We start from the raw sequence: 15,271 nt of genomic DNA on the forward strand, positions 1-15,271 counted from the left end.
CCACTATAACAAATTAGCACAAACTTGGTGGCATGAAACAAAATACATGTATTCTCTTACAGTTCTGGACGTCAGAAGTCTGAAAGCTCTTTCACTGGGCTGAACTCCAGAGGTGATAGGGCTGTACTCACTCTGGAAACTCGAGAACAGGATCAGTTTAAGATGAGATAGCACCTACAACATAAGCTGAGAACTGTTGGGTGCAAGTCAGTGACACTGAATATGAAGGCAGTACGAGTTTAGAGAATTAAATCAGCGAATAAAGGTTTACTTGTTAATATTTGGGAAGATTTTAATTTTACACAACAAACATTTATGGAGAAAAAGTGACTGGAGAACAGGAATGTGCATGGGATTTGGTAATTGGTAGTGGGGTATCTGCTGTTACAGTCACGAATCCACATGCTTTGTCCTCAACTGGCAAGTGGAATTCTGTCCCCCACCACTGACGTTGTCAGCTAGAACTGGATTTTGGCATTTCATTGGCTCAAGTCACACTTTCTTTTGGTGTTAGAATCTCCTTATAGTTTACAATCTTGTGTTCTACATAGGTTGCTTTTTAAAAGCTAAATTCTAGCATAGGCTGGGATTTGCCTACACGGACTCTGTCATAGGCGACGCCATGGACTTCCCCAAGGGTGTTCAGTCAAGTTGTCAGAAATGTGCAGGAAGCTGTAAGACAGGTTGTTAAGATACAGAGGGCAAGTTAAACTTTAAAATGCGCTGTAAGAGACGCTGCCTCGTGACTTAGTATATTCCAGGCCCTATTGAATTCACTAGGTCCCCACAGCCAAGCAAACTGGAACCTGTAGGGCTTCTTAGATGAGGGGCCATCTGTGATACTTAACCTCTGCCATGTTCCAGGGCAACTGCTACTTTTCAATCTAGAAGAAAACCAGTAGAAACAAAATTCTTATTGCAAAATCTTATATTAATACTCTCAAAAATAATAACTAAGGTTTTCTTATGTGCTATTGATGAAAATCATGATGATCTAATTTTTTAATGAAAAATTTTAAATTTTATTATTTAATTATGGGTGAAATTTAGCATCTCTTCAAGCATGTTTCCAAGTTATTTGTGTTTTCTTCTAAAATGTATTTCTTCTTAAGTGAAAGGCAACTCAAAGTTTGTTCTATGTCTATAATTGTATGGAATAATCTAGTCATTTATTTCTCCAAAAATATTATTGTGCTTTTTGATAAAGAAAATTAAACACTGACCCAAGGGGAAAGCTGACAAATCTCAATACCTTAACATTTTTTAGGGCCAACTATCCTAATGTCAAAAAAAAAGAAAAGAAAAAATATTGGCAGTACATACGATTGTGTTTAGAATTAAACTATCATTTAAAGTACTATTATAAATCATTAAGAGCAAATAAACCCATAGAGAATAGGGAAAAGACATGAATAGTTTGACAAAAAAGAAAATATAAATAGCTTAGACCATATGAATACATGCTCAGTAGCATTCATATTTTATATTAAAACTAAAATAACTGTGAAATATCATTTTAACTTTTATATTCATACAAAAAATCATTGCTGAAGATGTGGAGAAATGAAAATTTTCAGGCAATTTTAACAAGAATGCACATTGGGATAGCCACTTTGAAGCACAATTTAAAAATATCTTTCACATTTTTCAATGTATTTACTATTTGACCCGACAATTCCATCTCAAGGACTCTCTCCTATGGATGTGTCTAACACAGGAGCAAAGATATGTGTCCATTGTTATTATTAGTAACGGTCTGGAAACATTTTAAAAGACTCATTAATAGGAAACTGATTAAAATAATTATAGTGCATTCATATAATGGCTCACCTTACAGCCATTTTTAAAATGAGGTACCTCCGTAAGTTCTGACATGCTGACATAGAATTTTCTCTAAGCTATATTGTTAAGAGAAAAAAATGAAAGTTGTAGAAGAAGGAAACACAGGGCACAATAATATACATAGAAAATTCCAGAAACTATACATAAAAACTTTTAAGCAGTAAGATGAGTGGGAAAATTGTTTTCACTGTTTACCTGTTTTGCTCTTTTGCATATACATTTCCTACTCTAATTATATAATCTAGCTAAGGACAAGTAAAGTGTACCATGTCAAAATAGTCTGAGCTCTATAAGCTTTTTAACATATCTTTAAGGAGGAAAAACATTCAGCTGAAATATGTCAAAAGGAAATTACACGAAGAATGAATAGTTAGATGAGTATCCATGAGGCATGACACTTTTAAATCTTGATACCTAGAGTGTTTCACAAATATATCCGGGCAGGCAATGTGTACACTAGTCTCACTGGCTAGTTCACTTCATATAATTCATGCCAATTCCTCATATTGGGTTCAAAGAACACAATTGTACCTAAAGGCCTAATAGAAATACTCCTAAAACTTTTGTGACTATAAAAGGAAGATGCTCAGTGTAGGAAATATGATGAGACCTTGTCTCTATAAAAATGTTTATATTAAAACTAGCCATGCATGGTGGTGCATGCCTGTAGTCCCAGCTACTTGGGAATCTGAGGTGGGAGGATCTCTTAAGACTAGGAGTTCAAGGCTGCAGTGAACCATGATCATGCCATTGCCTTCCAGCCTGAGTAACACAGTGATACAGGGTCTTAAACAACAAAACAAAACAAATATCAAAAAAATTGCTAAATACAGTTTCAAAGATTAATTGTTCATTTTAGACAATTTATACACAATTTCTCTGATTCTGAAGAATTTGATATTTTAGTCTAAACCTTAGTTAACTATGATATCTAAAAATGTCTTAAAAGAGAAAAAGAAATATGCTATTAAATCTCATTACTACTGTTAGGTTGATACATTTCCCAATAATCAACTTAGCTTAAAAGTACTCAAATAATATGGCAATGTATTGCTCAGATTCAATGCCACTTTTGGGAGTAAATATAATAACCAAACTTAGATTCACCTATTTATGGAATAATTATTACCCTCCTTAAGATCCTTTGTGTGATTGGACTGGTAAGTAATTTCATTAACTGTCAATTAAAAAGCCACACTCACTGATTTTATCAGGAGTAAATACACTCAAGAAAAAGACTTTGGACATCATCATAATCGGGATTTATACAAACCAGTGGATTAGAAAAGTCATGATGGAAGTCAGATTTCAGAGAGTGACTGGCAGAAAATCTCTGAAAGTACAGAAAGGATTGAGTCTACTAGGGCTGACTCAGAAATAAGACCTACTTTTCAAAAGGGATAATGATTTTGGGTAGAGAGTCAGGCTGTGACTGAATTTAGTCTGCATTATTTCCTACTAGACTGCCTAAACAGTGCTAAAAAGAGAGTTTTGTAGGTAGAAATTAAATAATTGTGGCACCGGAAGCCCAAGCCATTCAGTGGGAATCTGTTTTCTTTACAGAGGGTGCTGGATGGTGTAGACTAGACTCTTTCAATAGCAGCCTTAATCATGGATGTGTCATAAGAACAGAAAATTAAAGAGAACTGAAGACATGTTGTGGAACTTTGGGAGTCAGAACAGTAAAATAAGGTGCTCCTGGAGCTTGGAGTTGAAGCCTTTATAGGTGTGGCCCAAGCAGCACACTGGTAATGATATCCATGGGCTGAAGAGGTAGAGGGTTTCCAGGCTTTAAAATAAGTGTGGTGAAACAAGTACCCTCACGGGCCTTTCTGCTAGAAGTCAGCTGGATTCTGCATTAAATATACTTTTGGATTTAGTGCTGGTCTTCCAGGACATCAGAGAAACCTCTAAACATCGATAATAAAGAAAGGCAAAAATCTGTGTACTGAAAGTAGAGCAGCGAAGGGCAAGCAAATAAAAATTGGATTTTCCCAAGGGCAAAACCAACATTAGTATCTTATCATGTGAATTAAGCCTCAGGCTAATGGTAAAGAAGTAAATCTGACCCATAGTTGTGTGTGTAAAACCAGAAACCCTGAATAGGGAAGTAGTTCAAGATAGGAAGTCCCTCTGGTTCCCAGCAGATACAAAGGCGAAACCACAGAATAATGTCAACCAAGCGCATATAAACTCACAACCAAAGGTCATCAAATATACACCAAAATAAGCCACCAAGGGTAAAAATGTGGAGAAAAAGCAGGTACTTCTGATATTAAATATTTCAGTATGGAGTATTAAAATGACTCTTATTAGATGTTAATAAATAAAAGAAGTAATCACAAATTTAAACAAGCAATAAGAACACAGTACAGATATTAAAAGGAATCATGTACTATGTTTTGAAATGAAAATGTATTGTCAGAGTAAAAAAACATCCTCAAGGACTTCTGTAAACAACAGATTAGCACACTGAAAAAAAGATTAGTTTTGGAAGCTAGATCAGAAGAAATCAGACAATGTAATACAAAGGGACAAGAAAATGTATAACATGAAGAGAGGCCAATGGGAATGGAGGACAGAGCCCTAAGTTTCACCATACATCTAATCAGAGTTATATAAAGAGAGAAAGGAGGAGAGGAAATATTTGAGGAGTATTTTTTCCAGAAATGATTAAAGACATGAATTCTGGGAGGCCGAGACGGGCGGATCACAAGGTCAGGAGATCGAGACCAGCCTGGCTAATACGGTGAAACCCCGTCTCTACTAAAAAATACAAAAAACTAGCCGGGTGAGGTGGCGGGCGCCTGTAGTCCCAGCTACTCGGGAGGCTGAGGCAGGAGAATGGCGTAGACCCGGGAGGCGGAGCTTGCAGTGAGCTGAGATGCGGCCACTGCACTCCAGCCTGGGCGACAGAGCGGGACTCCGTCTCAAAAAAAAAAAAAAAAGACATGAATTCACAGATATAAGTAAAAAGAAATCTAGACCCAGATCCATTGTAGAGAAACTATAGACTATCAAAGACAAAGAGAAGAGGTTAAAAGCAGCCAGAGAGAAAATATAGATAATCCAGCAAATTACAAAAGCTACATGACAATTAACATCTTAATAGCAACAAGAGAAATTAGAAGACAAAATGTAACTGTCAGCACCAAACTGGGCACTCAGGAAAAATACATGTTAGAATAAATGTAAAATTAAGATTTCATTTTAGGCACTCAAAAACTAGAAGTTTTTATGTAAAGCACCTTCTAAAAGTTATACTTAAGAAGAAAAAAATAACTTCGGGAGGAAATTCTCACATGTAAGATCAAGAAGGCATAGAAACAGATAAACATGTAGCTAAATAAAATTAAGCCATATCATATGAAGTAATTATAGTGTTGTCTAATTAGTAGTGTTGAAAATGACAAAAATATGATAAAAATAATGACATGCATACCAGGAGGGAGGAGTTCAAGGCGTTACATTTCTCATACTGTTTTTGAGGGGAGGTTAAGAGACTTTTTAAAAGCATACATGGTAACAAGTTAAGATCAGTAACTAAAATTGAAATAGCATATAAAACTTTTCAGCCTGTGGATATGTAGGAATGAAATAACAAACAAAACAACAGTTGAATGAAAAAGAGAGGCAAGACCTAGTGTTTGATAGACCAGTAGGGTGACCATGATTTATAATAATCTATTTAAATTTCAAAATAGCTGGAAAAGAATAATTCTAATGTTTCTAGCCATAAAGATGAGAAATATTTAAGTTGATGAATATCTCAAGTACACTAATTTTATCTTTACAAATTATATGAATGTATTAAATTATCACATGTAATCCCAAATTAAATCTATTATGAATCAATAAAATAAGAAAGTTTTTCTTAAAGTTAAAAAAGAAAAAGAAAGGCAAGAAAGCAAGAAAAAAAATTCTTGAAGCAAAGGGACACATTGCAAGGATAAAAGAGTAGACAAGTCTAAATATAGTATTAACCACATTAATTTAGACATATTAAACTAGCTGGTTAGAAAACAAATTGTCAGATTAAAAAAAAGAAAATCTTGACAAATGCTGTTTGTATTAGACAAGCGTAACACTGAAGGGCACAGAAAGTTTTGTGTAAAAGGATGGACAAATTATTCTAAGCCAATTAACCAAAAGAAATTAGAAATACTGATTTTTTTAAAATGGGTATATTGGAATCAAAGTTGCATAACCTCTATAGAAAAAATTAAAAATATGTCTTGAAAGATATTATAGAAAATCTAATTAAATTGTGAGACATTTCATATTCATTCGACTCAGGGTGTTAAAGATGATGGTTTGCTCTAAACAATCCATAGGGGATTCAAGAACTTCCACTCAAAATCTCCGTAGAATATTTTTGAGGAACTTGATGAGATGATTCTAAAATTTACATAGCAGACATCAATACCAAGAATGTTCAAAATTATCCTTAAACAAAAATAAAGTGGGGGGAGGGATTGCCTTACTAGATAATAAGAGTTGTTATAAAGCTATAATACTCAAGATTTTGTTGTACTGTAAGAGATGGAGACATTGACCAATGGAGCAGAATACATCGATAATAGGAACAGACCAATGTAACCTGGACATCTGAGAAATGAGAGTGTTGGATTTGTAGGGAAAATTATAGACTATTATGAGTGCAGAGTTGGGCTTTCTTAAACAAATGTGAAACATACAAACAGAATTGGTTTAAGTTCTAATTTACAGAAGTTAAGAATTTCTCTTTTCATGTAAACACACCAAAGAGAAAATGAAAGCAAGTCACAACTGAAGTAGATATTTGCAGTATGTCCAGCTTACATGAAGAGCTACAAATCAGCAAGTTAAAGACACCTGCAGAAATTCTGGTTATGTGTGTGACACTCCCTGATCCTCAAGATCCCAAATTCAGGGACTATTCAAGAGACACAGAAGTCGTGGCTGAATTCTTTGGGACTGAGTAATTTCCTAGACTTTGGGGATTGCCACTGAAATGACTTCTTGGGAAAACAAGCAGGTGATCTTAGGGAATTTCAATTTACTTATAGTCTATGAAATATGTCAATTTGCAGTACTTTGTAATGTGTACTTCTGGTTGTGTATTCTTATCAAGTAGTACAGTCAGATGAATACAGAATAATGTTAAGATGTTGGGGCAATTGCATTAGAGCAAGTTATTAAGAAAAAAAACATGTTCTTCACTAGTGTTGAGGGTAAATATATATACGTTTTTTACCAACTGAAATGTGAGCAAGGCACGAAATATTGCATGAAAGACTAGTTGCCTGAAAATATGGAATAGTATTCTTTATATCTTTGTCTGCCTTTCTGCCTTGAAGGCTTTGGTTTCCCTCATCTCTCTTTCCACAGGCCTCAAAATCTAGAATGTCCTCTCCATCCTTTTGTTTTCCATACAAACTGTATGTAGCTACCTGTCTAGCTTCTCCTCTCCTCTCCTCTCCTCTCCTCTCCTCTTCTCCCCTCTCTTCTCCTCTTTCCTCCCAATCCCTCCCCTCCCCTATCCTTTCCCTCCCTTCTCCCCTCTTCCCTTCCCTCTCCTTCTTCCCCCCAACTTCTCCCCTCTCTCTGTCCCCTCTTTTCACCTCCTCTTCCCTTCCTCTCCTCCCTTTCCCCTCCTCTCCCTGTTTTCTCTTCCTCTTTTCTGTCTTCTCATCTTCTGTCCTCTCTTTTTAAATGTTGACCCTGACTTTTCTTATCATCTTAAAGAGAATAACACGTTTCCTATCAATAACACTGTGTCCTATTAAGGACAGTGCAGGAATAAATAGTCACAAATTTCTTTGATTGGAATTTATGTTTCAAATAATAAAGGCTGTTTAATAAAATTTCAATGGTCTTTTGCCATAATAATAGGTTAATAAGTTAATTAACCAACCAAACATTCATATATGCTATACTATTTTTTCTTCACCTAAATATTTATTTGTTAAGCACGTTCCTTGAAACCCTACATTCCTCTAAGTTGTCTTTTCTCAAACTGGGTTCTATAGATCCTTGGGGATTCAACCACAAACATCTTCTCAAAGATCCAAGAGTTCTATGTGAGAAATCTAAAAAACACTATATTTTTATTTAAAAGAAGATTTACAAATTTAATAGATTTGTCTTTTAATTCTCTGAATAATCCCCTTATAACAGGATACTCCCTTCTCAACCTCAGGGATCTAATTTGTGCCTATATTTATGACTATGCTGTTGCTCAGTAAGTTCTCAAAGTGAGCACATTTAACTCAAAGTGTTGTTAAATATGTCTGGTAGCCATTAGGTGAATAACAATCATAATATCAGAAGGACAATAATTGCCTGATTTCTGCCTCATACCTATTTTGGGTACTTTTTCTATCAATAAATACAAAATTTCTCTTTTACAGTGGTAATTCTCAACTGAAGACACTTTTCATAGAATAAGACTTTAATGTCTTATTGGAATTAAAGAACAATCTTTAACATAATATTGCATAAAATTAGCAAAGCAAATCTTACAATAGTATAATAAAAGTACAATACTTTATGAACGAATTGGTTTTAGTCCAAGAATTACAAGGTTGATTTAACATATGAAAATCAATTAATGTAATTCACCACACTAACAGGTTAAAAAATGAGAATTATATAATCACTATACGTAGAAAAAGCATTTGACAAAACATACAACTCATTGCTCATAAAAATTGTCAGTAAACTAGGAATAGAAGGAACCTTAGTCAACCTGATAAATGGCACCCGTAGAAGTCCTATGGTAAATATGATGAAAGATTTCATAATGATGAAAGATTGAATGCTTTCTTCAAAGATTGAAGAAAAGGATGTTTTTTTCTCACCACTTCTATTCAACATTGTATTAGAAGGCCTACCAAGTGCAAAAACTAAAATGAGAGAGATGAATATTTGAAAGGAAAAGGAAAGCTATCTGCAGATAACATAATTTTATAGCTAGAAACTCTTATGGAATCTAAAAGAAAATTATTAGAACTAATACTCGGATGTAGCAATGTTATAGAACACAAGTTGAAAGAATAAAATTGTTTTATTTCTATATATTAGCAATAAAGAAGTAGAAAATAAAATTTGAAAACATTATCAAAAACATTGAATACCTAGTAATAAACATAAAATATGTGTAGGAACTCTGCATTGAAAACTAGTGCAGGCTCTAACCTGTAATGCATAAGGTAGGATCGGGGTGGAAGTGGGGCCTCAGGCTGCACCAGGGCCGGATGTGGGGTGGTAACTGGCAGGGCTTCAACCCAGAGCTGTGGCACAGCTGTGGGGTGGGGAAGGCTCTGGGGAGAGGAAGGAGTGGGTGGGGACCACTTAGCCTGCTTTAGGACTGAGGGTGCATGAGCTGTCCCACCTAAGACAGAGGGGACCCTAGTGGGGAAGAGCTACCAGAGATGGGGAGAATCAGCCCTGAGTCTCACTGTGCAGGCAGAGGACACCCTGAAGAGGACACAGGGTGCCCCATGGCTGTGGGCTGCAGAGGCCACTATGGCCTGTGCTGCTGCTCTCATTGTCCGTTGCTCCTGAAAGTTTGGACACTTGCGGTGTCCTGCTTGCCAACAACTGACTCTCAGGTGTTTCCAGTCTTCACTTGGCAGCCTGACCTCAGGGGTTTTGGAAATGATCCCCCCTTTATATGTCCTCCCAAATCCAGACATCCCCTTTCTGGGTAACTTCTCTCCGGGTGCTCGTGGACATCACAGAGCAGGAGTCTAGCAGCTTCCACATGCCTGCTTGCAGGGCCTCCCAGAGACAGGCATCTGGCAGGCGGCTAGAAATGAGCTCTTGCAAGAGAATGGAGAGGGAGAAGGGGGTGGAACACATTTGTGTCAGGGCAAGGGGTAGGCTGGGTGCTTTTTGCCTGAGACGACCCAGCCAGGGCTCACTGGAGAGCAGCACTCAGGACAGGGCACAGTGGGTGGATCATGAGATCGAGACCATCCTGGCCAACATGGTGAAACGCCCTGTCTACTGAAAATACAAAAACAAATTAGCTGGGTGTGGTGGTGCACGCCTATAGTACCAGCTACTCGGGAGGCTGAGAGAGGAGAATTGCTTGAACCCAGGAGGCAGAGGTTGCAGTGAGCTGAGATCATGCCATTGCACTCCCTCCTGGTGACAGAGCAGGACTCCTTCTCAAAAAACAAACAAACAAACAAAAATATAAAACAAAACAAAAAACAAAGATTGTGATGAGTCCCATGAGTCTGAGTTAAAGCAGAGTTTGCCCAAGGAGGAGCAGAGAGGGTGGTAGGTGCAGATCCCAGTCCAGTGAATCAGTGTGACTCCTGGGATGAGTTGAAAGATTGACATTCTGACAGAGAGTGGGTCACATGGGGAGCTTGGGTCAGAGACCAAAAGAGGTTTGGACAGGCAATGGAATCCAGTGTCTGAGAGTGCCTTGGAGTTAAAAAGAAAACATCACTACCTAGACGTGAGAACTAGACCATTAACAGATTGAGGGCCAGGGCACAAAGAAACTCTATGATAAAGGGAAGGAAAGAGGAAAGGACAGTGATAGGGTGGCTGGGTCATGTGGGAGGGTGGACAGCAAGAGATGAAAAGGCTAAGGTTAGCAAGGACTCTAGCAGGGAAGCTATGACATCCCAGGGGGACACAGAGGGAGTAGCGTCCTCCACCAGCTCTCACGACAGGATGTCCTGCTCCCCTAGCTGTTGTGCGGCACCCCTGTCTGCAGAGATCTTGATGGAGTTTGCACAAGGCTACTTTCAACAGGAGCTTTCCCAGCTGGCTGCAGGAGACAGGCGGTACTCACTACAGCCAGGAGCACTCCCAGGACAGGACGCTGGCAAAGTTCGCATCCTCCCATATCTTGACTACACCATTGCTGCAGATTTTCTGCCCTGAATGAGTTCTGAGTTAGGTAAAACAAATGCAACGGCCTTGTGTCAGTCCTTCAGGTAACCTCTGGACAGGTTAGAACAAACATACACAATTCTTTTTTCTTCTCTGCTCCCTGGGGAACCAAGGACCAGGGTCCCATCCTGGGAACCTGGCCACCTTCTTCAAGACCATCGCCAAGCAGAGAGAGAGTGGGGGTGAGGGCAAGGAAACACACAGCAAAGCTGCCTTGTTATTTTTAAGCTGCTTTTGTGCTGCTTGAGCTTTCACTCCATTGAAGCTCCTTGGGCTATTTCCCAGAGTTCTGAGAAAGCTGAACCCAGCCACCCAGTTTACTTCCACAATTGCCCCCAAATCTGCATCTACAGAGAAGCATCAGTGAGCAAAGGGGCCTTTATCAGAGCGACAGAGGAGGAGGGAGCACTGAGCACACCCTGTGGCCCCAAATTTAAAACTCTGTCTTAGTGATAATTTCCTTTTAAAGTCCCTTTTGCACTGCTTGGCCCTTGAGGGCTCTCAGCCCTCTCACGTGTACCCATGTGGTCCCAACCTGCCAGCGTCCTCCTCCCCTTGCCCAGGGTCTCTCCCTCTCTCCTAACAATCTAAAATATTTTTCCATTTTTATACAGAGCAAGCCAGCTCCCAGGAGTCCCTAAGCCTGCCTGCACATTCTGAAGCCATCTAGATTTGAAGTACAGATAGGAGGCTTTCTATTTGGTATAACTTAAGAGAGAAGTTGCAGTGATTTAAAGCACTGTCTTTTTGTTTTGTTTTGAATCACACCAGTGGTTGTTTCCCTATGAAGGGTTGTTTTATGAGGTGTATGTATGTGAGTGTACATATACACACACATACACATACGTATGCACACACACATACATATGCCATACACACACATGCTCCCATATTTTATTTATTTATTTATTTTTGAGATGTAGTCTTGCTCTCTTGCCCAGGCTGGAGTGCAGTGGTGCGATCTTGGCTTACTACAACCTCCACCTCCCAGGCTTAAGTGATTCTGAAATCCCTGCCTCAGCCTCCCCAGTAGCTGGAATTACAGGCGCCCACAACCACACCTGGCTAATCTTTGCATTTTCACTAGAGACGGGGTTTCATCATGTTGGCCAGGCTGGCCTCGAACTCCTGACCTCAGGTCATCTGCCCACTTTGGCCTCCCAAAGTGCTGGGATTACAGGCATGAGCCACCGCGCCCGACTGCTCCCATATTTTATATCCTCATATTAACAGATTCAATTAGCTTAGCTTAAAAAGCATTGCCATTCATTGGTGTGCTGGGTCCCGAAAGCCACTGCGCACACCTTCTCAGTGCCCTGTAGCAGTGCTGTCATGTTGGTATCTTGAAATGATAGAGTGGTGGAGTATTTACACCATGGAATACCAGCAATGGTACCTTTTAACAAGAGTGAGCATCCCACCGTTTCGCAGAGTTTGATGCTCACTACTACGTTATTAAGATCCCACCCTGGTAGAAGCAAGCATCATATCATTTCCTCATTAATTTCCTCAAGTCTCATGATAATTCTAATAAATCAACCACAGCCAAAACTTTTTCCTCCCATGTGATGAAACCTCACAAGAGTTGGTATCTCCCTTTTTGTTTGTTTTCTCTGACAAGACAGCTTGTTCATAATCCCTCCCCATCAAAGGACTTACACTTCAAAATCCCCTCTTCTGCTCTCCTTTCGCTGCCAGATGATGCTCTGTTTGGCAAAGACCCGCAATTCATTTCTGACATCTCTCGCTTTGGCATTTGCAGCCTGATTCTGGCCCAGACTGACTTTAAAGACCCAGATCTCTTAGATCTAAAAATACCCTTCAAAGTTTGAACATAGGTAAGATCTAGAGAGAGAAGTTCCATGTGAGAAAATAGGGTCTACAAATGGCCTGAAGTATATTTCTAAAAAACAAATCAGTATTCTAAAAGGCAAAAAGTTGCTGAAAAATTTCAAATGTTAAAGGAGACTACAGAGGCATACTATCCAATTATGGCATGTGGTCTTATGGTAGACCAGTACTCCAGGGACGACAGTGCTATAAAGGACATTACTAGGTAAATTGACAGAATTGACATGCAGAAAGAAGATTCAATAAAATTTCTTTAGTAATGTTAAATTTGCTGAAGTTGGTAACCTCTGTACATACCGAAGTATCTACTTTGTGAATGAATATACTCTGAAGTACTTAGAGAAGGACCATGTTGTATGCAACTTATTCTCAAAGCTTAAGGAAAAATATTGATATGTATATATAGAAAACAAATCTGACAAAATTTTAAAAATTTGAGAACCTGGGTAAAAATGTATAGAACTCTTCTTTTTTTCTTATAATTTAGCTGTAACTTTGCAATTATTTCCCAAAAAGTGTTTAAAACTTTTTTTCTACATAACCCCAGTAGACTCAGGACTTGGAGACACACAATAAGAAAGAAGAAAAGTAAAGAGATTCAAGCCTGAAAAGTGGTTCAGGGACTGCAGATATCTATTGTGGTGATTGTTATTAGACTTCCAGTCACCACACCAACAGCTTTTTTTTCTTAATCAAACCAGTTCTAAGAATATATAATGTATTAGCCAGCAACAAAAATCTCTATGGGTAAAGCCATCTGATGACTGCCTCAGCTCACTGCCTATAGCTCCAACCACCCTGCAACCCAGACAACTGGATTCTGGGAGTTTTAGTTCTGTTGCAACTGTTCTAACTGTCATTACTGGTATATAGAGAAGAGCCACTGATGATCCCTTTCAGGATGCTGTAGCTCCCTTTACAATTAAATTTCTCACGCCTTGGTAAAGGGTCTTTTGGACTCTACTTGGATGTAGTTAAGAGGGTAGGCAAGTAGTTCTTAGATGAGAAATCTACTCTAGCATTTTGATTTCCTTGGGCCCTGTAGACCTTCTGCAACATACCAATGGAGTTCTGGCATTTCACCTGGATTTAGTCTAGGTCACCAGATTTTAGTCAATTAACCAAGCAAACTCTTAGAGCCACTCAAAAGGACACATTGAATCCAGAATCTTGGCTTAAAGTTTCTATATCGTTGATTTCATCCTTGTCCAATATTATATATCTTTCCTCCTGATCAGACCCTTAGGATCTATTTTCATGCATATTCCTCGGGTTTCTGTCTATATAAATTGATAAACTCTTGGAATATTTTGGTGTAACTTGCATCCTCTCATGGCTTACACTTTGAAACTCACACTCTGGGGCCTGGTGAGACTTGAATCTGGTTACAAATGTAGAAACAAGAGGCATTGAGGGTTTTCAGGAAGGTTAGCAATCCTTTGCAAGGCAATTACCTTGAAAGAAGTTATTACAATCTTTAGGCAAAGAATACTAACCTTAGTCTTGGAGGAAGGGTTTCCATCTGCAAAAGGGGCTCTGAAGAATTTAGAGATTCGTGGTCTCCAGCTTCACTGGAATTTGTCCATGTGTCCCCTTTTAATTGTTAGAGAGAGTCCCACTCTTAGTCAACGTACCAACTTCAACATGAATTCAATTTGCCTTGTAATTCAGCCAACAGAAAGATCAGATTTTGAATCTGCTTTTCAGAAATCTTGGCCCTATGTCTACAGGAGAAAAAAAGGTATTCATTGAAGCATTCTACTCCCTTATGCAGACCTTGAACTGGGAATTCAAAGCCCCGACTTCATTGTTTTCTTTCCCTAAGTTTTCTATCTTACTTAGAAGCAACTAACCAATCCCATTATGGTCCTTATTTCTACCAAAATGTTCTATGGTATCACTACTTGATCCTCCAAACCTCTGCCTTCTACAGGCTGGTGATTCCAGATGCCTGCAGGTGATCAGATATCTAAGTAACCCTCTTGCCACCAAATACCACACACGGTTCAGTTACTCTTTCAAAAAAAATTATCAAGTAACTACTCTATGCCAGAGACTCTTCTAGTCCTGGAGATATAGCAATAAAGAAGATAAAGACAGTTCCTGCTGCCATTCAGCTTGGTTCTAGTGAGAAAGACAGATACATTAAAAAATAACTTGACATTACATTTTCAAGAATTTAAGTACTGTCTTGGAAAATGTAACTGTGTAAGAAGACAGATATTGACAAGAAGGACACTTTTAGTTCTTGTGGCGAGGAAGTATAGATTTAACTCTTATTAGTAAAAGAGTGTTTAAGAATAAAAATATATCAATTCCCCTAACTTTGGAGACAAACCGAAGCACTGAATGTACTTCTATTTTTGATTTTTCCCTTAGCATGGTGAGTTTGTTTGGGAAATGATTCAATAGTTATTTGTAGTTTCTAAATTCTCAGCAGCAGTTGCCTCCTGATATGTGTCACTATATATTCTGAGTTGACATCTGTTATCTGAATCACCAAAATAGTGCCTTGTTTTAAAATTTATCCACTATTGGCTTATGTTTTATCTTACTCTAGGCCATGTTATCACTACATGTGACATCTCTGTATATGTGTTTGTGAAACTGGGATAAAGTTGGCAAAACTTGAGATAGAGGAAACTATCTATGAAACATGTTTTGCATTAGTAGAACAGGA

At 38.3% G+C, this 15,271-nt stretch overlaps 1 long non-coding RNA gene across 1 annotated transcript; it reads right to left on the reverse strand.

Annotated features, from left to right (window-relative positions):
- Window positions 1-252: 252 nt before the first annotated feature.
- LOC126936809 (uncharacterized) lies at window positions 253-14,237 on the reverse strand. Its single transcript, XR_007719579.1, has 3 exons — window positions 12,400-14,237; window positions 1,831-1,898; window positions 253-884 (listed from the first exon to the last, which is right to left on the reverse strand). It is a non-coding gene; the product is annotated as an uncharacterized LOC126936809 (long non-coding RNA).
- Between the last annotated feature and the right edge of the window lie 1,034 nt (window positions 14,238-15,271).

Source organism: Macaca thibetana, chromosome 15 (assembly GCF_024542745.1).
Source record: "Macaca thibetana thibetana isolate TM-01 chromosome 15, ASM2454274v1, whole genome shotgun sequence".
NCBI classification, from domain to species: domain Eukaryota; kingdom Metazoa; phylum Chordata; class Mammalia; order Primates; family Cercopithecidae; genus Macaca; species Macaca thibetana.